Source organism: Callorhinus ursinus, unplaced genomic scaffold (genome assembly GCF_003265705.2).
Source record: "Callorhinus ursinus isolate GAN/ISIS: 27379988/994484 unplaced genomic scaffold, GSC_fseal_2.0 scaffold39, whole genome shotgun sequence".
Classification (NCBI taxonomy): Eukaryota; Metazoa; Chordata; class Mammalia; order Carnivora; family Otariidae; genus Callorhinus; species Callorhinus ursinus.
The window spans coordinates 1,889,387-1,915,139 of record NW_027397101.1 but is presented as its reverse complement, the minus strand read 5'-3'; the positions used below and the strand labels follow the sequence as shown (position 1 = coordinate 1,915,139).

General features: G+C 40.1%; 1 long non-coding RNA gene across 1 annotated transcript in view; it reads left to right on the top strand.

Annotated features, from left to right (window-relative positions):
• Positions 1-9,901, top strand: part of LOC112808549 (uncharacterized) — a 13,529-nt gene extending 3,628 nt beyond the window's left edge. Inside the window, exon 3 of the long non-coding RNA XR_003204385.2 lies at positions 8,946-9,901. This is a non-coding gene — a long non-coding RNA (uncharacterized lncRNA). The remainder of the gene's footprint in view (positions 1-8,945) is intronic.
• Positions 9,902-25,753: the final 15,852 nt, after the last annotated feature.

Genomic DNA, 25,753 nt, shown 5'->3' with positions numbered 1-25,753 from the left:
AAGAAAGAAAGAAAGAAAGAAGAAAGAAAGAAAGAAAGAAAGAAAGAAAGAAAGAAAGAAGAAAGAAAGAAAGAAAGAAAGAAAGAAAGAAAGAAAGAAAGAAAGAAAGAAAGAAAGAAAGAAAGAAAGAAAGAAAGAAAGAAAGAAGAAAGTAAATAGTACGGAATCAGATATTAGGAGCTCTCTGAGGGACAGGCAGGACTATACTATTCAGAATCAAAGACATAAAAAAGTAACATTGAAACTGTTATAGGTAACAAAATAACTATTAGCCTGAGCTTATTTCTCAATTTTTCTCCTCTGGTATATAGCTTGATACGTCTAGGTACACAATATTCTCAGCTATATTTGTGTTTGTTCTTTAGTGTTACTTCTATGCAAGCTTCTCATATCCCTCAAACAAGTTCATATCTTCATTAGATATCCTCAAGATTCTCCTTAGAGGCTCACTTTTTCTCCCAGCAAAATTACTTATTTACCCAGTCATTCCATTTAGGGAATAGCAAAAGTGTTCAGCAAAAATCTTCATGCAATTCTCCCCTCCCACTCCCACATTCACATGTGTTGCTATGGGTCATTCAATTCCCTTAATGAGGAAATAAAATTAGGTCACTCTGAAAAGAATAAAGTGAGGGCTTCATTTAAAAATTACTCCCCTCCAGGATGCGGAGAAAGGGGAAGCCTCCTACACTGTTGGTGGGAATGCAAGCTGGTGCAACCACTCTGGAAAACAGTATGGAGGTTCCTCAAAAAGTTGAAAACAGAGCTATTATATGATCCAGCAATTGCACTACTGGGTATTTACCCCAAAGAGACAAATGTAGGGATCCGAAGGGGTACATGCACCCCGATGTTTATAGCAACAATGTCCACAATAGCCAAACTGTGGAAATAGCCAAGATGTCCATCGACAGATGAATGGATGAAGAAGATGTGGTATATATACACAATGGAATATTATGCAGCCATCAAAAGGAATGAGATCTTGCCATTTGCAATGATGTGGATGGAACTGGAGGGTGTTATGCTGAGTGAAATAAGTCAATCAGAGAAAGACATGTATCATATGATCTCACTGATACAAGGAATTCTTAATCTCAGGAAACAAACTGAGGGTTGCTGGAGTGGGGTGGGTGGGAGGGATGGGGTGGCTGGGTGATAGACATTGGGGAGGGTATGTGTTATGGTGAGTGCAGTAAATTGTGCAAGACTGTTGAATCACAGATCTGTACCTCTGAAACAAATAATGCAATATATGTTAAGAAAAAAAAAAAGAAGAAGAAGAAGATAGCAGGAGGGGAAGAATGAAGGGGGGGAAATCGGAGGGGGAGACGAACCATGAGAGACGATGGACTCTGAAAAACAAACTGAGGGTTCTAGAGGGGAGGGGGTGGGAGGATGGGTTAGCCTGGTGATGGGTATTAAAGAGGGCACGTTCTGCATGGAGCACTGGGTGTTATGCACAAACAATGAATCATGGAACACTACATCACAAACTAATGATGTAATGTATGGTGATTAACATAACAATAAAAAATTTTAAAAAAATTACTCCCCTCCACATAAAGACAAGTTTTTAAAACATACTAAGTAACCCAAAGCCTGTGATGTCAATCCCAGCAAAAATAGTTTAGGAGAAGCTCAACATTTTAATAGAAGAAATTCACTCTTTATGCAAGGAAATTCATGGTGCTCTCTCATTCCCATCAGAAAGGCCCTAGAATCTTGTTTCAGGAAGTCATGGATTACATCATCCACCAGAAAAATATATACTGATCTGTACAGGTCCCCCAATTCCCGGATACCCAAGGCAGTGACAGAGATAAAGGAGAAAGAGCTCATTTCAAACTTTTTTTTAATCCTTGGGGTTTAGATGTATATGACCCATTCAATACCCAATATAACCCATTCAATACTCAATACTCTCAAGAGAAAACCAGCCCTAGGGAAAGGGCTTTTTGCCCCCTGCACTTCTCACATATCCCTCCATAGCTCAACATTTTGGGTGTTCTTAATAAATGATCATTTGAACTTGATTTCACTTACATAAAAATACCTGGTATAGCAGTTAGCCATTGTTAGGTAACAAACTATCTTCCAAATTTAGTAGGGTTTGAGAAAGAGGAAAGAAGTATACAAGTGCTTCTTCCAAGCCTCTACTTGTATCATTGGTGTTGTCCCATTGTCTATAGTCATGTCACCAAGCCCAGAGTCCAAGTAGGAGGGCTCTACCAAAGGGCATCAATATAGGGAGATGCAAAAAATTGGGTCCATCTATGCAATCAGTCTTCCATGCCTGGAGATGAACAACACAGGGTGGTATACTTAAAAAGTCCCCCAAATGAGTCCAGCCCCAAAATTTTCACTCCAATCACTTACCCCTACTGTATGGGGTAAGTTGCCAAGTCGGCCACCAAGTGAGAACTAGGACCAACCTTGGCTTGTTTAGGTGCACATTAGCTCAGGATAGAGGAGGGATAATTTCCTGCCACACCAAGGCTAGTAAATGGAGTCCAACATGAGTTGAGATGGATAAGAGAGGAAATGGTGTCATAGCCTCCGCTTGAGAAACTTGATTGGTTTCTGAAGCCCTGGACCAGAAGGAAATTAAAGTTCATGACATTATACAGAACTCAAGGCAATCCACCTTGCTCTCTTCCCAGCATGACCACTCCAGCTATTCTCCCTTGGGTTGTCTTTCCTCCCCATTGGGCTCACTCTTTCCTGGACCAAGCACTTGGAATCTCTTCTTAAGTGCTTGGAGGAAGGGTCTTGCCCCTGGACTCCCCCAGCCACATTAGGGCTGTATGACTCTACCACCTGCTGTAGCTAATGGGCTCAAGGCTGGACACGTGGACCAAGCTGAGGCACCAAGTCTCTCTCCCAGAAGCCTGGAACTAAGATCTAGCCTACTTAGCAAGGATCCTCTCAGGAAATCTCTTTTTCCACTTACATTGATTTGAAGTGGGTCTCTGTTACTTTCAATCAAAGGGAACTTGACCAAGTCAGGAGTTCATCAAAAAATCCATGGGGGTGTTCCAGGAGCAAAAATCAAATAAGCTTTCAGTTAGTGATCTTAACTGTCTGGAATTTTTAGCAAAGATATTTCTCTATTACTCCAAAAGGAATGAGTTAACAGCACTACAAAGACAGCTTCCTCCAACAGTCTTCAATACCCGTGATTAGTCTAGAAAATTATGTACATGTTTAAATGCAAATTTTCTCCAAGTATATTTGAGGTACCCAAAGTAGGTATCAGATTTTTTTTCTTAAACTAAAATTAAAATCATATGAGCAATCACTATTGGACTTACTAAAATGTATTGTTTGGCTAATATAACACTGTACATTAATTACACTGGAATTAAAATATTTTTTAATGTGTTGTTTGGGATTTTTTCCCCACTATCATTATTTCTGGACAGACTTTTTTATTGTGGTGGAGAAAACTTCACAGCTACCAATAATTCTAGTTCATCTCATATCAAATGAGAAGAACCCGTATAACTTGAACATCTCTCCACCATGTATTAATCTTTCATTACAATTTATTTTTTTTTAAGATTGATTTATTTATTTTGAGAGAGTGAGAATGAGAGAGAGAGAGAGTACATGAGAGCGGGGAGGGTCAGAGGGAGAAGCAGGTCCCTCGCTGAGCGGGGAGCCCGATGCGGGACTCGATCCAGGGACTCCAGGATCATGACCTGAGCCAAAGGCAGTCGCTTAACCAACTGAGCCACCCAGGTGCCCCTTTCATTACAATTTAGCTTTAGTTTTATATATGTGGAAGAGGTAGGAAGAGGTGGATCTTGATGGTATCTATAAGTCCGGTTAACAATGCACCTAACATTTATATCTTAGCACTTAAAAATGTTAAGTGTCTTTTTAGATCTCAATCTCCTTTTGGTTTTAGTTGTTGTGTTCTTTCCTGGACATTGGTGTTTCAGCTAGGACAGATTTGATTAGATGCTTCCTGCCATCTTTTGCTCACATGCTTTCCTATAAGTGATGGCCACGCTGACCTCTTTAGAAGTCAAGATGAGCTCAATCTCTCCAAGGGGCTCAGCTAAAAGTATGGATCTCTTAGGTCAGCAAAAATTCATTCTCCCCCAAATTCCATATGGCTCTGCCCCATTAAGCCATTACTAGGCCAACTAGAGGTTATATTCTTAATACTTAAGTAGAATGTACACGTGAATTGATATTGATTCTTCCTATTTTATTTTATAAAACATTCCTTAGGTTGCTAAGACACAGGTAGAGACTGGCTTCTATTCCAAAGATCACCAAATATACCCTTGGTCCTAAAAATTAATTATTATGCCCTAAGCATCATCTTTGTGTAGAGCTGCTACTGACCTATGGTGTTAGAAAATGTGTATCGGTGCAAATGAGAAAAGGTGCCACTGTAGGCAGACACTGCCTTCAAGTACTGAGCTTGGCAAGTAGTCCAAGGGCCAGATTCCAGCTCACACTTGCCTCTCAAGCCCCTCCTGCAGTGGACCAACACCATAGCCATAGACAATGACCTGCCTTTAGGATTGAAAATCTATTTTTACCTATTTTTTCAGCTCTTCACTTAAGAGAGATGGTGTAATAAAAATGTATGATTGCTGCTAATTTATGGACTTTAGAAAATAAAAAGGTACGAACATTTGAGATCATCAATTTTAAAGTTCTTTTCCAATAGACACCAGGGCATAGACGTGGAAGAGAGCTAAGCAAGACACTGCATTATTAGCGGTTCTCTTTGGGAGGCAGCTTGTATCTATATATAGTAAAGTGCATAAAGTGTACTGATCCTAAATCTATACCTCAATGATTTTTACAAATGTCTGCTCTTCATGACAACAGTTCAGTCCCAGATATAGAGCGTTTCCAGCACCCCACAAGATTTCCTCTTGCCACTTCCCAGAAAATCTCCCCTACCCCACAGCAATCATGTTTTGCCTATTCTCGGACTTGGTATAAATGGAATCGTACTGTATTTACTCTTGTGTGTCTGGCTTCTTCTAATCAGTGTGATGTCTGTGGGGGTCCTTCCATGTTGTAGTATGTGTCAGCATTTGGATCCTTTTGTTTCTGTGTAAAATTCCATTATATGGTGATACCACAATTCATTAGCTCTCCTCTTAATGGATATGTGGGCTCTTTCTAATTTGGAGCTATTATGAATACAAATTCAGTGTTCCTTTGAATCCATGGTATAGAATTTCATATTTTTACTTGATGTTATTTCACAACATTTATACAATAAAATAATAGTAAAATAGAGAGACAAAGAAAATTAAAATAAGGATAAAATACCAATGTATGGGCGGATAAGCACAATATGCAATCTGTCAGGTCTTAATAGTTGTGATAATTGAGTTTCAAGTTAGACTCTGAGCTTCCTGGAAGCCAAACAAAAAGGGAAATATGGTGAGTTATGTAATTTTTTTAATAGGAAAAAAAATCAGTTAGTCAGGGGAAGCAAAACTTCTGTTACCACTAAGTTCCAAAGAAAGTTCTTCACATGGAGCTTCACGGTAGGAATTATTGAGAGATGTAATGAATAATGTCCTCAGGATGGCTCTATAAGAAATGCATGGACAGATTTTTAGATCACTATTCTTATAGTGCTCGTAAGACAGGACTCTAGCCCAGCAGATTGTAAGACAGTGTCATAAGTACTGTGGCATTGTATGGGGTGGTGTTTTTAAAGAGGGAAAAGTATATCAGAACATCAGAGGTTGGCAGACTGCAGCCCACTGACTAAATGTGGCCTGCCACCTGTTTTTGTAAATAGCTTTATTGGAACACAGCCACGCCCATTCATTTATACACTGTCTGTGGCAGTTTTCCTGGGACAGCAGCAGAGTTGGATGGTTGTGACAAAAACCATCTGGCCCACGAAGCCTAAAAAATTTATTATTTGACCCTTCACAGAAGAAAAGTTCCAGTTCCTGCCCTAAATTAGCAATAGAACAGAATTCCAGGTATGATTTTCTTCCTTGTTACTGTTCATGTCTTTATGCAGTCTCCACCCCTGCAGAATGGGCAAAAGGGATTTTGCAGGTGTAATTAAGGGGCCAGATCAGTTGGTTTTTATGCAATCAAAAGAGGGTTTATCGCAGATGGGACTGACTTAATCGGGGGAAAGTTCTAAAAAGAGGGTATGAGTCCATGCTCCCATCAAAGATTTCTCTCCCTTGCTGGCTCAAAAAAGCAGGCTGTGTGTTGTGAGAGTACCTCTAGAGAGAACTGTGTGGCAGGGAGCTATGGGTGGACTCAAGTTGCTGAGGACCTCAGTCCAGCAACCACAAGGAACCAAATTCTGCCAACACCTATGTGAGCTTAAAAGAGGGCTCTGAGCAATGGTGAACACTGCAGCCCCAGCCAGCACCTCAGCTGCAGCCTGGTGAGACCCCCAAAACACAGAGTACACCCCAACCAGGTCTGGACTCCTGATCCACGAAAACTACTAAATAATAGGTGTGTATTGTTTTACCCCACTATAATTGTGGTAAATTGTCACACGGCAATAGAGAACTAACACAGTTACCTACTCTCCCCAATTTTGTCTACGAACCACATATGGTTTAAACATGAAAGACCACCACAATTTTTATAAGGAGTGCTTATCTTTTTAGAAGTACACACTGAATTATCTGAGGATAAAATGATATGATATCTGGGATTTGCTTCAAAAAGTGGGGAGGGGACATTGGAATGGTATAAATGAGATGAGATTGCCATGTGTTGATAATTCTTGAAGCTAAATGATGTATTCATGGGGATTTATTGCACTACTCCTTACGCCTTTGTATATGTTTGAAAGTTTCCATAATAAAAAAGTTTTTAAAAATTAGACTCATACATAGGGAATTAGCTAAAAGTATGTTTATAGTTTCTGATACAGGAAAACTAAACAATTTAAATGCCTACACAAGGAACTGGTTAAATTAATCACTATAGATATACAGTATGTTTATATGTATTTTTAAAACTGCATAGAATAATGATGCTGTTGACATTAGTCTATGGTCTTATAAGTCAAGGCAAAATAAAATATTTGTAAGCAACAAAACAAAAGCCATAAAGCTTGTGCATTTTTTAAAAATTCATCTGAGTAAATTCTGTTCTGTCAGTGACTGAATCCAGCAACATAAGTGCCCTGGTGACTCCCCCTGATGGAAGGAGCATAGTGGGACATAGGGGGAGTCCCAAAATGAGGGAGGAAGGAGTCTGTGGAACCACCCAGTGATCCCACCCACACCCATCACTGATCCCTCAGTCATCTGCTGGATAAGAGGCAACTTTAGGGAGCCATGTTCTGTTGACAGTCTCTAGTCCTGCTATGAATGCACAGAGATGGGGCAAGGAAGAGGGTGCAGTCAAACAGGTCATTCAAAATCTGAGCAGATCCTGAATAAATATAATCATGATTCTCAGGGAAGTTTTGAACTATGACCATTGTTAGGGACTTCCCAGTTTTTACTTTGGCCCAGATGGCCTCAGATTCATATTATTATTGACGGATTTCTCCAGTTTCTTAAAAACTACAAGTTCCTCTGTATCACCAGCTTCTATTTCCCCCAGTTCTCTTTGTCAATAAGATTAAGGGACAAGCTATACTTACACCAAACTGATTCTTGGGACCATTTTTTAGAATCACTATTCCAGATCACTTCAGGGCAGAATGGTCAAAAGGCAGTGAGGACATGGTAAATGTTCTGCCAAATTATGTGCAATCACAAAATGCCAGAGATGAAAGTGCCCTTATAAATCATTTAAAGTTTTTTTTATTTTACCAACCAGAAAAAAAAAAAAGGAGACCCAAGACATCATGCAACAATGAGCAACATCACAAGGACAGTCAGAGTATCTGAGAGTAGGACCCAGATATGCTAGCTCTCAGGCCAGTGCTGTCTGCATGGGGGTAGGTGCCCTGCCTAAGTCCATTCTTTTCCATCTTAATGAATAGCCTAAGTTTGAGCTAACATATAGTCTTACAGAGCAATAGCACAAAACTTGAAACACGGGTGGCCACTGAATGTAGGAAGGAAGGAGAAAGGAAAGAAGGGAGAGAGGAAGAGAAAAAGAGAAAGTCTCAATGACCAGCAGATAAATTCAAAAGTGTTCAAGATCATTAGTCATCAGAGAACCACAAGCAAAATCCCAGTAAGATACCACTCCTATCAGGGTAGCCAGTAAGATACCCACCTATCAGGGTAGCCAAAATGAAAAAGACTGTACCCAGTGTGGCACACATATGGTACGACCAAAACTCTCCTGCATCACTTTCCCAAACATTTAAGTATAGTGCATTGGAAGATGCAATTACTTTGGACAACTGGTCAACTGGTTAGCAATCTCTACTAAAATTGATCATGTGCCTACCTGCGAAGTCAGCAATTCCATCTCAAGGAATACTCCCAACTGCAATGTGTACATAGGTTCACCAAAAGAGATACACTAAAATGTTCATAGCAGCATTATTTTTAATAGACAAAACTAGAAACTACTGCAATATCCATCGACACCAGATGGATAATAATGGTGGCATATTCATATAATGCATGTACCATGCACAAGTATGAAAGAAGCACTGGTATAGGCAATAGCATGTATGAGTCTTATAAAAATGTTGAGTGAAAGAAGCCAGTCACAAAATAAATTCTTTCCATTTATAGCAGCTTCAGAAGGTGGCAAAGCTGACTGATGATGTGAGAAGTCAGGACCATGTTGATTTCTGAGAGGGAGGTGGGAATGATGGGGGGTGGTCCCAAAGAGGTCTTTGGGGGTGCTGATAAAGAGCTGAGTCTTTATATGAGTGGTAAATGCACAGAATTCTTCACATTGTGATCATTTATTGTGCTGTATACTTGTAATTTGGGCACTTTTCTAAACATATGCTGTTTTTCAATAAAACAGTTTATATATATATATTTTCTTTTTTAAAGAAAGCAGCAGCAGCTGTTTTGATAGAAGTCTAAAGATCTCAAGATTCTTGATCAATGCAGCCTTCTTGAACTTCCTAACACCACAGAAGGACATTCATTCTTTGTGATCTCAAACATCAGCTCCATTTCACCGCTGCAAAAAGAGATGTCTACCAGATGGTGATACCACATAAATATCATAGACATCATATTAGATCACTAATAATCTCAAAGTAACAGAAAGAGACAGGGTCCAGAGATGTGCTCTGCACCTTATATATGTTGTCATCTTGAGGGATCCTCTCAGTAACACTTCACAACAGGGATAATTAATTCCATTCCATAAAAGGAGGAACTAAGGTTTAGTGAACTTAAGGAACTTGCCCAAGGTTGCAAAGCTTCTAAACAGCAGAACGTAGATACAAATCCAGAATCGCTTTGCTCTGAAAACCCCCAAGTTTTTCCATCACACCCCACATGGCCCTGGGCTATTAGTGCCTTTGACTTTTACCAATAGAACAACGTCACAAAACTTGCACCCTCATAATATCTTTTATAAACAAAATACCCTGAGGTGATTTCCTAGAAATATTATTGCATCATACTCTGTTACCATTTATAACCCAGAAAATGTCCTACAGCCTTTACTCCTAATAAAGGGGGAAAAACAGAGGTACAGGTTCCCTGATTCCCAAATAACATTTAACCCCCCCAGGACATTGCCGGAGTGCAGCCAAACCAATCCCCGCCCCCATCTAGCCCACCCCCCATCCCAGGGCTTTCTGAAGAGAGGGAACTGCCAAGGCCAAGTTACTCTTCTAAAGCTTTTCTTATTGTAGCTGTTTTATTATTCATATACTTTTAATAGCATCTCAGTAATTTTTTTATAGACCCACTATAGCTTAAGTTAATGCTAAGGACATTACAAGTAGCTCCCTTTTAAATTTTTAACCAGAATAAAAGTTTACAAAAAACCACATATACTCCAGAAACTGTAAGATCTTGTACATAAACAAGACAGTTTTACAAGGCAACTTACAGATTTTAGGAGGTCCCACAGCTATTTGCTGCCCATTACAACTACAAAATCCAAAGCCTTAGTGACCATCTATCTATAGGCAAGTATGTGATGTTTTCTGGCTTAAAGGCCATTTTCAGGAAGTGTCATAGAAGAAGATTCTATTTCTCTCCTTTTCATTAGACAAGAAAATCTAATGTTTTTGGCAGCTGGGGTTGGGGGTAGGGAGGAGGTACCAAACAGGAAGACACTAGAAGGGGCAACATTATGCAATTATTGAGCCAACCTACTTAAATTCCCCAAGTGGATGTGCCTGGTTTAGAAGAGGTTAATGGTTATCTTTTATTGAAGGGAAATGAGTTTTGTTAAATGTATTGATAGTGCTAACTTATTAATAATTGAAGAACAGACCTTCTCCACTGCCCCATTAGATATGCTCTGTCATATACACGATGATGAATTTAATGCCCCTGCTTTTATATATAGGAGCCAATAGTGGAATTCCTCTCTAATCTAGAAGGTTGGGCTCCTGAAGAATCTTCCTGATAGGAGAATCCCTGGCTGTAGAGAGTAATCTTATGAGAAAAGCAAGGTGGAAGGAATAAGGTCCTGAGTGAATCTCTGACAAATATTTTCATATTTACTAATATACAATGATAAAGCCAGCACAATGCAGTCAATAATGACATTTTTACACATCTTAAATTAGTAATAGTGGCCTCTATACAGTTAATCTTCATACCTTATCCCTTGACTCCATGGATATTTATTAAGATATCCATCCCTCAAGTTTCAAAGGGATGCTAGTGAATTCATTTTATCTTTATAGATAAATGACAAGCTAGGAGGCAGCTTTTCCTGTGTTTAGTTTTCCAGCCAAATGTCTTTCTACAATTCAGATTTTACAATTCAGAGCTGTGGCTATCACCCCCCCATGCCCCTCCCCTAGCCCCCTGCCTCAAACTCAAAACAAAAGACTGCCTGCCTTTGGTCCCAGAGATGCAGGGATTTCTTGCACATGGAAAACACCTTAGAATGCCTGAATTGGCTTATGCATCCCAGGTTAGGAAATTGTTCTTCATTCCTCTCCTATCCCAGAATGATAGCCCCAATGTCAGCATACTCATTGGTCCTCCTGCCTTCTCATCATACAGCAATAGTCCACCTCAGGAATCCATGATTCCTTTCCTTTCGGTTTCCTTCCACTTCACGGCAAAAACTTCAACTTCACTTACTGTTATAGTTTTATGTGTCAACTTGGCCAGGCTATAGTGCCCAGTTACTCATTCAAACACTAACTGAGGTGTTGCTGTGAAGGTATTTTGTAGACGTGGCTAACATCTACAATCAGATGACCTAAGTGAAGGAGATCACCCACGATAATGTAAGTGACCCTCATCCAATCCAGTTAAAGGCCTTGAAAGAAAGAGAGAAGAAACATTTCTGCCTAAAGACAGCAGCATCACCTCTTGCCTGAGTGTCCAGCCTGCTGGTCTGGACTGCAGATTTCAGATTTTGAACTTAGCAGCCCCTACCCCACAATTCTGTGAGCCAATTCCTTAAAATAAAGCTAAGAAGGAAAGAAAGAAAGGAAGAAAGGAAGGAAGGAAGGAAGGAAGGAAGGAAGGAAGGAAGGAAGGAAAGAAAGAAAGAAAGAAAGAAAGAAAGAAAGAAAGAAAGAAAGAAAGAAAGAAAGAAAGAAAGAAAGAAAGAAAAAGAAAGAAAGAAAGAAAGAAAGAAAAAGAGTTGGTTCTACTTTTCTGGAAAGCCCTGACTGATACACAAACCCTCCTATCTTCTTTATTCCTACTATTGCTAATTACCTCAAAACAAAGGACTCATGAGTCATTCATCTTGGAAGTGGAATCTCACAGTTACTCCACAGTAAAATTTACACACTAATATTTCATGGAAGGAGAACTTTAGCCTGTCTAGAAATTGTTATAATTTTCAATCTGGCTTCTGACAAATTGCTTGACCGAACTTTAGTCAGCTCCTGAACTTTCTTCTAGGCCCATCTGTATACTCCTTTGCAAAAATCTAGTTTTAGCAAGAACCCTGATAAGCCAGTTTAGCCAGAATTCGTCACCCTCCATATCTGATCAGGTTCCTTACCCTCGGCCATCCCCCAGATGATGTCTGATCACCCTGACCTGCCTTCAGCAAGAATCCTGTTAGGCCAGTTTAGCCAGAACTGCCCCCCCCCCGCGCCCCTAATGTTTCCTGTCCGTAATTTTCCAAGCCCTGACCCCCACCCTGCTCCTTGGCTATGAATTCCCACTTGCCCCTGTTGTATCTGGAGTTGAGCCTGATCTCTCTCCCCTGCTGTAAAATTCCATTACAACGGTCCCCATCCCTGTGGTGATGGTCCTGAATAAAGTCTATCTTTCCATCTGTAGCAAGTGTCATTGAATATTTTTTTCCTCAACTCTTCCAATTTGAAAAATTTGCCCCATCACTTGAGTATAAGCCAACATTAAGAAGATTTGTGTTACTCGGTTTAGAAAGGGTGGCGATTGAGCCAGAAGCCTCTTTTCACCTTCCAGAACTGAGCACATCTGGGGAATCCAAACCAGCTTCCTCAATCCAAAGGACAGTGGGAAAACCAGGCACAGCTCCACAGCAGCCTGGGACGGGCCTGCCTGCACCAGCACTGAGGTGGACATCTGGAACTTCACCCCACACTCCCATATCTACAACGGAATCAACAAAGGACCTTCTGCTAGATGTTAGCCTAGGACCAGATGAGAAGTGTGCGGCTACTCCCCACAAGAGTACCAGTTACAAAGCACATCTCCAGCTTGCTCTCAAAAGTCTGTTACATGTGACTGGCCAAGCAGAGGTCATATTCTCCCAGCCTTTGAAAGGGAGAAAAAAATGACATATTTTTGAAATCTAAAACCCCTACTCCAAAGTTAAAGTATTTCCTGTAGGGAAGAAAGAAAATAACCCCCAAATCTCCTACTACTTGAAATTCAAGCATTTATCAAACAGTTATTTTTCTAAGAAAGTTTTTTTCTTCAAAATGCTTAAGGAAGAGAAAGAACAACATAAAACTTGGCTTATTTCCAACAGAAGAATGCCTGCAATGATCGTAATTACTGTGTCATTGGATGAATGGTTACTGAGTGAAAATTCACCAATAACAACTACTACTAATGAGATCACTCCACCCACCATGGAACTTATTAGGAGTTACCACCAGAAACTGTCACTGGTGTCTTTCCAAGGAAAAACCACTGGCCAACCCCAATTGACCAAAGGGTCCTTTGTAGAACCAGTGAAAGTGAATCCTGGTGCCACCGATCAATGAATAATGAAGTGAATTTTTTTAAAGTTCCCCAAGTCATTAGTAAGAACAAAATATCACAGGGAACCACGGTAGAGGTGAAGGGCCTCTGAGAAAAGGATTATCCACCTGGTTACCAGCCACCCTTTTCCCACAGCCTCACAGGCACCAAAAACTCTTGACAATATCCCATTCAAGGTCACCAACCTCTGCAGGCCCTCAACAAATGGCATTCCCTGGCCCAGTGCTGATGCTGCCTCTGATGGGTGAGGCATGGAGATCTTTACCCTTCCCCCACTCCCCACCGTGACCATCATGGATACTACAGGAAAAGGAAGCCCAGGACTCCACAGATGCTGACCCATGGAAGGCTAAGTCTCAGGTCTCATGCTGCATTTACCCCATCATTTGTCACTGACTGAAAGAATCTCAATTAGGAACAGCTGAAGAATCAAACTGGCTTGCATGAGGCCGAAGCAACCATCATGAGGGGATTAAATGCAATCTCATGTTTGCAAAGCCCTGAGCATTTGGCAATGCATGTAGAATGATTTATTTGAATAATTACTATGAGTGAAACATTATACTTTATTATATAAACATGAACGAGTCAAGGTCCTCAACCTCAGGGGGCTTATTTCTGGTGGAGAAGACTGGCAAGTTCAGAGCTAGAAGGTGGGGGATGAAATTTGCTTAATTGAGGGCGACAATCTTATAAAAACCCACAGGCAGAAACAATTAATTTCAACCAGGAAAGCTGGAATAGGCTGCCTAATAAATTAGTGGGAACTAAGGTGGCTTCCCCTAGAAGCTCAAAAAGAAGGAAATTTCAGGGGTACTTGGAACTCAGAGAGGACAAGACTTGGAGAGATGTGGCATAGAAGGGAGAGTAACTCCCAGCAACATGGTAGCAGGCAGAGGCACCTGAAGATGAAAATACTCTTTCCACACTTACAGACTGAGCTGTAATTCGCCTATTTTTCTCAAGACTTCAGTAGAAGTCTACAATGCACAACAATCCTCTGTAGAGTGGTTGGGGAAAAAACAGAAAAGGACTGAGTCAGTCCTTGGGGTCAGCAAGACAAACAGTGCCCTTTTGCCTCCAGGATATGTAAATCTTAGAAACTGTATTTGGAGGACTGTGCTTCAATACTAAAGAAACAGAGAACAGAGGACTTGGCAACACTTGGGTTTCACACATTAAAATGGTAAAGTAATACATTTTAAGATGACAGGCAGCGTACAAAGGAAGGGAATGGCTTTCACATTCTATAACCCTGAGCTAGTCAAATGACCCAGCATCCACTGTTTCTCTCACTGCCCTGTTGTTAACTCATGCTACTCCCTCTGATAGAACACCTTCATAAGGGTCACCCAAATACCACCTCCTCCAGAAGAACTTTCTGACTCTTCCAGAGAGACTAAGCACTCCTACTCTGCTCTCACGCACTTTCCTCAATTAATTCCATTACCCAATCATCTAAGAAATGCTTATCCACTGGACAGTCTCCCATTAAATAGAAAAGTAGCCTCAAGAATAGGAGCTGTGGGGCGCCTGGGTGGCTCAGTTGTTAAGCATTTGCCTTTGGCTCAGGTGATGATCCCGGGATCCTGGGATCAAGCCCTGCGTCGGGCTCCCTGCTTGGTGAGAAGCCTGCTTCTCCCTCTCCCTCTGCCTCTGCCTGCTGCTCCCTGGGCTTGTGTCTCTTTCTCTCTGTGTCAAATAAATAAATAAAATCTAAAAAAAAAAAAAAGAATAGGAGCTGTGTGCCTTTTAATCTGTGTGACTTCAATGTCTCGATGCCCAATACATTAACTAACACACAGCTGATGCTTAATCAAAGTTTCTGCAAAAAAAGAGAGGAAAGAGGAAGAGTTCAACCAGAGGAAGATTTCAACCAGATTGTAAGGTTATGATTATCATGTGATTAAACATACAAGAGACTCAAAAACATTCTAAGCAAGGAGAGCACCGGAAGGAGGGACATAAAGGGAATGGACTGTAAACAAAAACTTAAGAAATACATATTTAAAATAGAAGGAATGGACCAATTAAATATGGTGGCCTGAATAAATGCATTTATCTGTACTCTCTTCTGAAATGCAAGAAAGTTGAGGAATCTTTTTCAAAAGTATTAAGTCATAGGACAGACATCACTAGCAATGTGAGCCCCTTTTGGGGAAATGGGAAGTAGATGTGGAATTAATGCAGCTGCAAAGGATGAAGACCAAGCGCCTAGAGAGAGTGAAGCCAAAGAGCAGCAGAAATGCATGCCTTAAAAATGCATGCCTGAGAAATGCTTGCCTAGGAGAACCTGGATCTGAGACCCAGCTATCACCAACCTGAAAACAGAGAGATGGGTTGAGTCTGAACATAGAGCTTCTAGAGTCTAGACCTTTCCTCCATCCAATCCCACAGAATACCACCATCTTCCACCCTGGCATGACACTGTAAAGATTTTGAACCAGATTCTCCAGATTCTCAGTGGACAGGCCATATCTTCTTAGATATACTATATATTAAATATTCATGTACTATATGCTTCCAGCCCCCTTATACCAGACCCTTCAACAACATTGACCCCAGATCCTGAGGATCCCTTAATGGAAAAGTCCAGCTGGGGACCTGATCGCCAGTAGAACCCACTGGTTGGCAAGTCCATTCTGCACTCAGAACTTTTAATCACCTTTCTTAGTGACTCATTAGGAAATCAAAATTTTTGAAAGCCAATATTCTCACTCAATTTCCCCTTTTAGTGCAATCTAATTTATTTACACCTGCATCTGCCGAGTGTTTGTTTTAAAATATAAGACTGTAGCCAAACAGAGAAGATGTCTAGAGGAAACAGGAGAAGCCAAATCCAAAATGATTTATTGTGGGTCAGGCATCCCGAAGGAGATGCACAGAACTAGAGTCTCAGTTACAGCAGAAGAGAATTTAGTTTGTCCTGAAGAAATTATTGTAATTATAAAACAGTTTACTTCCTAAAGAAGCTTAGAAAACCCCTACAGAGACTATAAGGAGACTTCTGAGTAAATGTCAGACTGAGGCTAAGATCAAAGATTTGTCCTCTAATTCTTAATAGAATAGAATTTTTTAAATAAAAAATAAATGTTTTACGCAAATTCTAATCAAGGAAAAGTGATGTAACTCTGCCTTAAATTTCAAAAGTAAAATGAAAGAAAGCAGCAAATGAAAGAGAGAAGATTCTTAACAGACTTAGGAAGTCTCATGGGTAGATTGGGAAAAGGTTTACAATTCTTTACTTCCTTGCATTTATAGACTTTACATCCTTGCCCTTTGTCATGTGATGTTGCTGACCCCTGCTAGAGTTAGATTTGGCCATGTGCCTTTTTGGGTCTATGGACTTCATTAGCAGTCATGATGTAAACAGAGACTTTGTGCTTGTGTGAGGCAACTTGGCTTTTTATGCTGTTGGTATACCACTGGGTAGCAGCTCCCTTCCATCTTGGTCCCCAGAGTGAGGATATGAAGCACCCCTGACACCAGCTGCAAGCCTGGAGTCCAGCCTGGCCCAGCCAAGCCCAGACTGGATCAGACAAACAGTGGCTTACTTGCAGATGACTGAACATGAAGATAAATAATTTTTGTTAGCCACTGAGATCTTGCAGTTGTTTGTTGCACAGGAAAAAACTATTATAGGCTCCTAACTTAATCACCACCTCTTAGAAGCAATACTAAAGGAAAATGTGTAGACAAAATGCTCAAATGTGCACATTACCCACTAATGTGAAGAGATGCACATTGAGTAGGTATACAGGCAGCCCACGAAAGTACAGAGAGGAAATCTTTAAGAGGAGAAGCATTTAACTGCCCTTATAAGAGGTCAAGATCTCACAAGAGGAGAAAAAAAAAAAAAAAAACCAGGGCTAAATTAGGGGATCTCTAAAGCCTAGGCTTCCATGCTCCTTGAGAGTAGTACACAGTTGAGGCAGAGGACAAGCCACGGGCTCCAAGAACGGCTTCCCACAGCCCCAGCAGAATATTCTCCACTGCCCCAGCCATACACCTCCAACATCACATGTTCTGGTTATATAAAAGCAACAAGAGTGCACAGAAAACAATATTTAGCCTTCAGGCTACAAGACAGACAAACAGGTCCTAAAGAGTCTGAGAAAATTCATGTACACTACTTTATATTGACTAAAGAGTGGGCAGAGCTGCTCATATCAAGCTGGGTCAAGATAAAAAGAAATGGCATGGCAGCTAAGCAAACACTAAAGCACAAGAAAAAAATTAATAAGGGGGGGATAAAGGGAAAGAAGGAAGAAAAGGGTAAGGAGAGGCAGATAAAGGACACAATCAGAAAGAATGAAAGAAAATATAATCCAAGGTGGAGAAGACAAATTCCCTGTGAGTGCTTCTTGCTAATTAATAAAAAAAAAAAAAAAAAAAAAGCAAAACCTTAAGAAAGACATGAATTTAATAAAACAATAATAATCCAACGTCAAAATGAATAAGTAACAAAGTGAAATGACAGGGAAATTGTGAAACTAAGGAAACCAAATAGGGATCAAAACAACATCATTATAGAAAAAAATAATAAGTAAAAATTGTGAGAAGAGAACAGCCAAAAATAAAATACTGACATAGAATAAAGGCTGAGTTTATCAGCATAGGGAAGGGAAAAGTTTTCCTCACCCTTCTTAGGGTCTCTGGGTGGGGCTGAAAATTAAACTGACAAAGACCAATTAACAGGAGAAAAGCATACATATTTTATTGAATTGTTATGGGTCCATGAGAGACTTCGCAAGAGAATGAAGACCCAAAGAAGTTACCAGAGCAGGAAGCTTTTACACCTTTCAGACAAGGAAACAATACATTTGGGAAGAACTGGCAAGACAAAGAGGTTTGGGCTAAGGTAGTCCAAGTAGGGCTAGGTGGTCCTTACTTCTTTAATTAGGAAAAGAAGGGTTAGTTTAACAAGGTTTGTTTGCAGATTCCTCTGGAGCCTTTTCTGGGCTGATAAGAGTCAGTCTCTAATCAAAGGAGAATTTATTTCCTGCCTATAGGCAGAAAAGGAGAAGCTTTTTCTGCATCCAACACTTCTTAATTGTCTTCAGCTCAAAATAATTTTATGTCAAAGGGGCATATTTTGGGGTGACATATTCTGGTTTCTTTCAATAGCAAATGAAAGCAAAGGTATAAAAGCTACTGAGAGGATATTCAGGAACAAAGACAAGGACATGTGTCCTCAAGATAAAGAACTCAATAAATGAGACAGAAAATGTAGTAAAAAACAATGTAGAAGAAAACTTCCATGACATAAAGGAAGAACTAAACCTGAAGCACAAAAAGGACATAAAATTGATATAAATGATTAATACTGTGACATGTTCTCAAGAAGATATTAATTCTAATAATAAAAAAAGATTCTTTCAGGCATGGGGGGGCAGTTAGACACTCCCAAGGGATAAAAACAAAGCTGTGCTCAGGTTTCCAAGAGCAATACCCAATACTTAAAAGGAAAGGAGCAAAGCCTACAAGGTCCCCAGGCAAAGAGAGATCACCCCAAGTGTGACAGACACAGCCAAGTAAGCCCTCCAGCATGAATGCAGATGGACATTTTCTAACAGGAAAGAACAGGAGAAATGTAGCACCTACACATCATAGAGAAAGTGGGATTCTTGACCACAAAATCCAACCAGCCAAAAGACACATAAAGAAGCTGTAACTTTAAAACTACAGCAAAAACTTAAAAATAAAAATTATACAACACTTGGTAGAAATGTGACCCAGGAGTTGTATACCTGGACAGTCTGTCCTTTGAGTATGATGCTAAGAGGCAAATCAGAGACTAAAATTCCTATAAGTCCTTCTTGAAAATATTACTAGGCAACAAATCCAACTCAATAAGAGAGGAACAAAAACTTAAAAAAAAAAAACCAGAAATGAAGAAACCTTGATTAAAAGAAAAATGGTGGTAGGCATTAGCCCATCTACTGAAACATCTAAGACCAAAGGACCCCCAGGTCATTGTGGTGATGGAATAGAATGTAAATCATTGGCCTTGACAATTTAAAAATCAATCAAATGAGCAAAGGGAATTCAGACAGGAGAAGTGGAAGAACACTTATTTACTTATCTGTCAGAGTAGGAAGTCAACTGCTCCATCCAAAATTGAAAACTGGACTTTAAAAAGCAAAAAGATGCCCAAACTTTTCATCATTTTCCCCCCCTAATTTCGGAGGAACTATTTTAGGAACTATTATCACCCGTGGTGAAGAAATGTGTGTCTGAACTTCAGTAGCTCCTGCAATCTTATTTCAGTTCATTCCTTCTGTCAAATTCAAATAAAATTGAATTTACTATATTTTTAAATATAGCTTTCATTTTTATAAAAATGCTTTCATCTATATAAAATTAGCTCTCTCTTTTTTCCTCTATGGATATATTTCCAAAGACACAAGTGAGAAGGAAAGAAAGAAAAAAAAAGGTTTGGGAAATGATGTGCACCTAATATAAATGAGGGTTACTCTTCATCAAGGGTTAGCAAACCACAGCCTGCTGGCCAAATCTGGTCCTAAATAAAGTTTTATTGAAATGGCCACACCTGTTCATTCATTTACCTTTTGTCAATGGCTGCTTTCCTGCTACAACTGCAGAATTCAATCATAGTGATAGAGACCAAAGGCAAAGATATTTACTACTCTAGACATTTGCAGAAAGCTTGGTGACTCCCACATAAGTGGTGGGATTTGGGGGTTTAGGGTGTTTGAGTTTTTACTTTCTTTTTATTATTTGTTATATTGCATAGAATTTTTAATGAATGTTATAATTTTTAATAAAGCAATGAACACACTTTCATATTTAAAAAAAGCGACCCTCCTCATGTGGGATTTAGACTAAGTGACCCTCTGGCTCACCTACAGCTTCACACACTCCTTTCTAGAGCAGCGCCTTCCTGCCCGAGAGGCTGGTGTTTCTGTGGAGAAGATTCAACACAAAGCTGGCTGTGGAAATCTGGGCCAGTTTGTCAGGTGCCTGTCTGAAAAAGGCAGTTGTGTCACTGACTTTGGCAAACAATTTGAGAACCCTATCTAAGGAAGAAGAGGATGAGTGGGGGAAGGCAGTGGGGGGAGAACATTTTTTCTTCTATTTAGCAGTTGCCAAAATCACAACCTTCAGCAAATATCACATAACTCATTAAAAGATTCCTCATTTACTGAAACTAAAATGGAAGTGGCCCAAGAATCAAAAGAAAAGAAAAGCTAATCACTCTTGCTTATGCATTTAAAATCTATTTCTCAACTGCATGTGAATTTTCCCATGTCCAAATAAAGGCCTTTTCTCAACAATTCAAGTTGGAAAATGTTTCAGAGTCCGCAGAATTCAAGGGATAGTCAGAGTCTGTGAAATACCTTCTGATGGATTTTAAGAGACCTTGTCATATCCACAGCTGTTAGAAGAAGAGGCTGCCCAAAGGCGTCCCCCACCATGAGCCCTTGCCCTTCAGTCTCTGGGCCACACTCTGCAGAGTCTATCTGCCAGGAAAACCTCTCTGACGATTTAAGCAGCCAAAGCAATCCCAGCAAGGGATGAACGCCCGTCCCTGTACTGTGTATCACTTCCCCCAGCATAAATTATTAATTAATTACAGAGCATTCCAAGGGCACAGAGGCATAATTCTGCAGGATGAGTTATCAGCCATTAGAAACAAGGAGAAAGATTAAGACCCATGAATTAAAGGTTTCATGATTCAAGATGTTTTCTGTCTTAAAATAATTAATAATGTTGATTTTATTCCCTATTGAATAAATGTACTTATTCCAAGAACAGTAAATCTCCCAAGTTCAATAGCAACCAGAATGAAAAGGTCTCCAACAGAAACCTTCTGCTTCCTTCCTGATTAGAAAGCAACTTTATTTTTTAGGGAAAGGAAAAATCTCTATTAAAGACTGTTTTTAATAAAGATGCTAACTGATCAACTAATTATATCTAAAAACAGAAATTGCAAAAATTTTTCTTCATGCTTCTTCAGGTTTCTTATATAATTAAAAGTTTAAAAATCAGCTTTTCTAGGTAAAAATTGAATTAGTTGAGCACAAAAGACAAGTTGAAGTTGTCTAAGAAAAATGCTTATAAGTTCTTGTCATGAATGAGAAAACTAGAAGATATTTTTTCCAAAAATTTTACAATTTTTGCTCAGATTTTACAGTTCCTCATTTTATTAGTAGTCATTCAGATGCTCGGTGAAATCTAGGAAATTCTCCCAAATACATAAAATTCTCTGCCCTGCCCTGCACCACTCCTCATCCCAACCCCCCCAAATCCCTCATTGACAAACAGCCCAGACCAACATGATAATTAATATTTTTAAAAAGAAAGAGTTGAGGGGCACCTGGCTGGTTCAGTTGATTAAGCATCTGACTCTTGATTTTGGCTCAGGTCATGATTTTATGGTCATGAGATAGAGTCCCACATCGGGCTCCAGGCTCAGCATAGAGTTGGGATTCTTTCTCTCCCTCTCCCTCTGTGTGCCCCCTCCTAAATAAATAAATAAATAATTTTTTTAAAAAAATAAAAAAAGAAAGTGTTGAAACTCAGATATGTTTCAAAATATCACCCCTCAACTGAACCACAAAATGCTGAGATCTAGTTAAGGAGGCCTCTGTCTAGAGGCACATTTCTCCATAAATGGGCAGGATAGATATCAGCCAAGACATTAAAAGCAATTCAAGAACATGCTCTCTCTCTCTCTCTAATAAATAAATAAAATCTTAAAAGAAAAAAAAAGGAGGTGCCTGGGTGGCTCCGTCAGTTAAGCATCTACATTCGGCTCAGGTCATGATTCCAGGGTCCTGGGATCAAGCTCCGCATTAGGCTCCCTGTTCAGCAGGCAGCCTGTTTCTCCCTCTCCCTCTGCCCCTCTCTGCTGCTTGTGCACTCTCTCTCTCTTTCTCTCTCTCTTTCAATAAGTAAATAAAATCTCTTTTTAAAAAAAGAGCAATTCAAAAACAATTCATGATTTTAGATCAGAAATCCAGTCCTGGGAAGTGGGAGAAATGTGTGAAAGGGGTCAAAAGTACAAACTTTCAGTTATAAAATAAATAGTCCTGGGGATCTAACGTACAGTGTGGTGAGTATAGTTAACAATTTGATATTACATATTTGAAAGTTAAGAGAGTAGATCTTAAGAGTTTTCGTCATAAGAAAAAATTATAACTTATTGTGGTGATCATTTCACAATATACACATATATCAAATCATTATGTTGTATGCATGAAATTAATATAATGTTATAGGTCAATTATACCTTAATTTAAAAAAAAAATCCAATTTAATTGTCAAAGCCCAAACATTCTATGTTCCATTAATCATTAAGTCAGACTAAAGCACTCCCAAAGAAAAAAGAGCCAACTGAGAGAGTGTCTGGAGTTTCAAATTATAGGGAAGGTCTAACATATTGAACTTTATTCTTTGCATGTCTAGACATATTTATTATATGCTGAACATTTTGAATGACACATTGTAGAGATTCTGGATTTTGTTGTATTCTTCTAAGAAATGTGACATTTTGTTCTAACAAACAGTTGAATTACTAACAGGTCATCTTGATCCTACTGAGTCTTAGGTTTTGGCTTTGTTAAGGCAGATATGTTTCATCTTTGTTCTCAATGCTATGGCATGTCCCTTATTCCTAGGACATAGTCCTTCCTCCTGAGGCAGGCCTTTCCAGAGTCTCAAATAAGCATCCAGCTCCACTTTGGCTGGATCAGAACTCCAATAGCTCTCTTGCATGGCAACTTTTCAAATCACTATCACCTCGCAGTCCTCTAGAAACTGTTCTCAGCTGACTGCAGAGTCTCATTCAGTGCATACACAACTACAGATCTGGCAAATAATCTGAAAGAAACCCTTACACAGATTTCTGGAGCTATTTCTCTTCAGCTTCCTTCTCTCTGGTACACAACTCTGCAAGTTCCAGCAGCCTTAGCAACTCCAACCTTCTACCTTAGTGTCCTTTCCCCAACCAGACTGCTGCTTTCTGCTTGGGCTCCACTTCCCTACAGTTTGGAAAATGCCTCAGGCAAAAAGTCAGCATGGAAGTGAACCTCACCTTGTGTGTTTCTCTTCCCTCAAGAACTGCAGCCATGGGATGCTTGGGACTAGTTGTTCATCTGTTGTGCCCAATTTTATAGCTGTTAATAGTAGAAAAATAAACCTGTTACTCTGTCTTGGCAAGAGCTGGAAGTTCTATGTATTTTAACACATCAATAATTTCCATTATTCTAAGAATAACAAAGACCTCTATAAGGTAAAATCATCAACACCAGTTTAAAGCCTGGGCTGGGAGTGAGAAAACCCAGTCACTCTCCCAGTTCCTTCTCTGCCTGGCTGTCATTTAAGCTCCCTAACCTTCAATTTTCAACTCTCTAAAACAAGCCAAGCTACATGATCACTGATGTCTCTTTTAGCTCTAGCACATGAAGGTCCTTCTAATCCCATTATGTAATTGGGTTAATGAGAAGTACTACTTCAGGGATTAAATCAGCAGTTCTTTGTAAAGCCCTCTCTGAAGCTCTTGGGCCACAGGAAACTCACTGGGGCTCCAAGCCCCCAGCAGTTCCTCCACACTTGAACGATGGTGCAGCGAGCTCCAGGTCAATACAGAGGGCAAGAGCCTGTGAGCCACACAGAGGAGCACAGCGTGATGGACCAAGTCAGACTTCAGGCCCCAACCGACCCAATGTCCAAACTCCTTACTTCACTTCTCTGAACCTGCCTCCTCATCTGTGAAATGGCTAAAATGATGCTACCTTGCAGGGCTATTCTGGGGATCAAATTAGATGAGGTATGTGTTTTGGTGTAACCCACAGAAGACTTTTTCCCTCTGATATTTAAAGATGCACAGTGGCCTCTAAGAAATGGCAACTCAAACATTAAGTTTTGAAATTTCTTCCCCACCACCCTATCTTGCCCATCCCCCTTGCACTTACTGCTATGAACACCACTACCCCGATGCTACAGGCATGGAGAGCAATCAGGGTCAGCAGCACCCTCTAAGGTGGCACCTCATCACCTATCCCCTTCCTTACAAAATACTCCAAATTTTTTCACCTTAAATGAAAAAAATTGGGAAGGCTTTGATCAATTAACGTTATCTCAAGAAGAGAATAGAATAATTTTTTTTAGATTTTGAGGATTGCAAAGGAAAAACATCTCAGCCGTGGTCTCGATGTTTCCACCTATCTACCCAAAATATTCTCAAAATGAAAGAAAGGCAGGGTTTCAGGTTCTAGGAGGAGGTCCCCCAAGCCACCCACAGAGCACCAACCCCGGAGGAGAATGACTGAGAACTGCTCCAGAGAACCCACTGAAGGGCACTCTGAACTGAGTGAGGCCCAGACTAAGTAAAATCGCCCTCCTCTGAAAGGCACCAGCTTGTACTGGGCAGAGCAGGTACCACAGGGTCAACTGGAAAAGGGGTTGGGGGGAGGGTAGCGGGATAAGACACAATCTGTTCATCAGTGCCTCCAAGTGGCAAGGAACAGCCACTACAGAGGGCTGACCAACCTGAAGATTTTTTCCCACCTGTGAACGGAAGTTTGGAGAAATTTCCTTTTAGACTGCAAAACTTTCGAAAGGTTCATGAATGATCCAGAAAGGAGAGGGGGGCCCCCAAGAGTGTGATAATAAGCTTTTTGCCAATCTAGTGGGTGGACATTGAGCTTATTTGTTCTATATCAGCTGCCACCTATTATGTGCCTGAAGACCAAAAACAAGTCTCAACACATACCACCTCAACAAATTATCATCATGAATAAGTGTGAGCTGAATTAAATAAAGATCCCTAGTACATATTATGGTGGCAAGACTTACTAGCCAAAATGACATCCACTAAAATGTAAGCTTTATAAAGATGGAATTTTTATTTGTTTTGTCCACTGCCGTATCCCCAGCATTTAGAACAATGTGTGCACAGGTTAACAAATATTGGTTGAATTGAAAGGTAAGTGAACTGAATGGAGGGAAGGACTTCTTATAATGTGTAACATGGCTGTCTCCCAATCCCTTTACTGTCCAATATATTTACTAGCAACTTGAGGAAAGACCTAGAAGGCCCCCCTTACCAAATTAGCCAACAACATCAAGGTAGGGAAAATAGTTGATTCATGGATGACTTGCATCAAAATACACCCCCCCAAAAAAAGGACTCAAGTTAGAAAACTGGAACTAACAGGATGAAGTGTAATTCAAAGAAATTCCTGCATATAGGCTGAAAAAAAAAATCAAATGTACAGTTTCAGGATGAAGAAGGCCTGGCCTCACAGCAGTCCCTAAGGAAAGGACTTGTAAGTTTTAATCAGCAGCAAGGCCTGTATCTGCAACATTGGACACTGTCAAAACACTCAGGCAGAGGCAGATGGCCCCGTTGGAAGAGAGTGTCCAGAACAAAGGCAACGTGGTGGAGTAGCTCTAGGGCGCCACGTATAGAAAGTCACATACATCTGGGGTATAACATGAGTTGTGTGAAGTGAGCCCAGAGAGAAATGGGC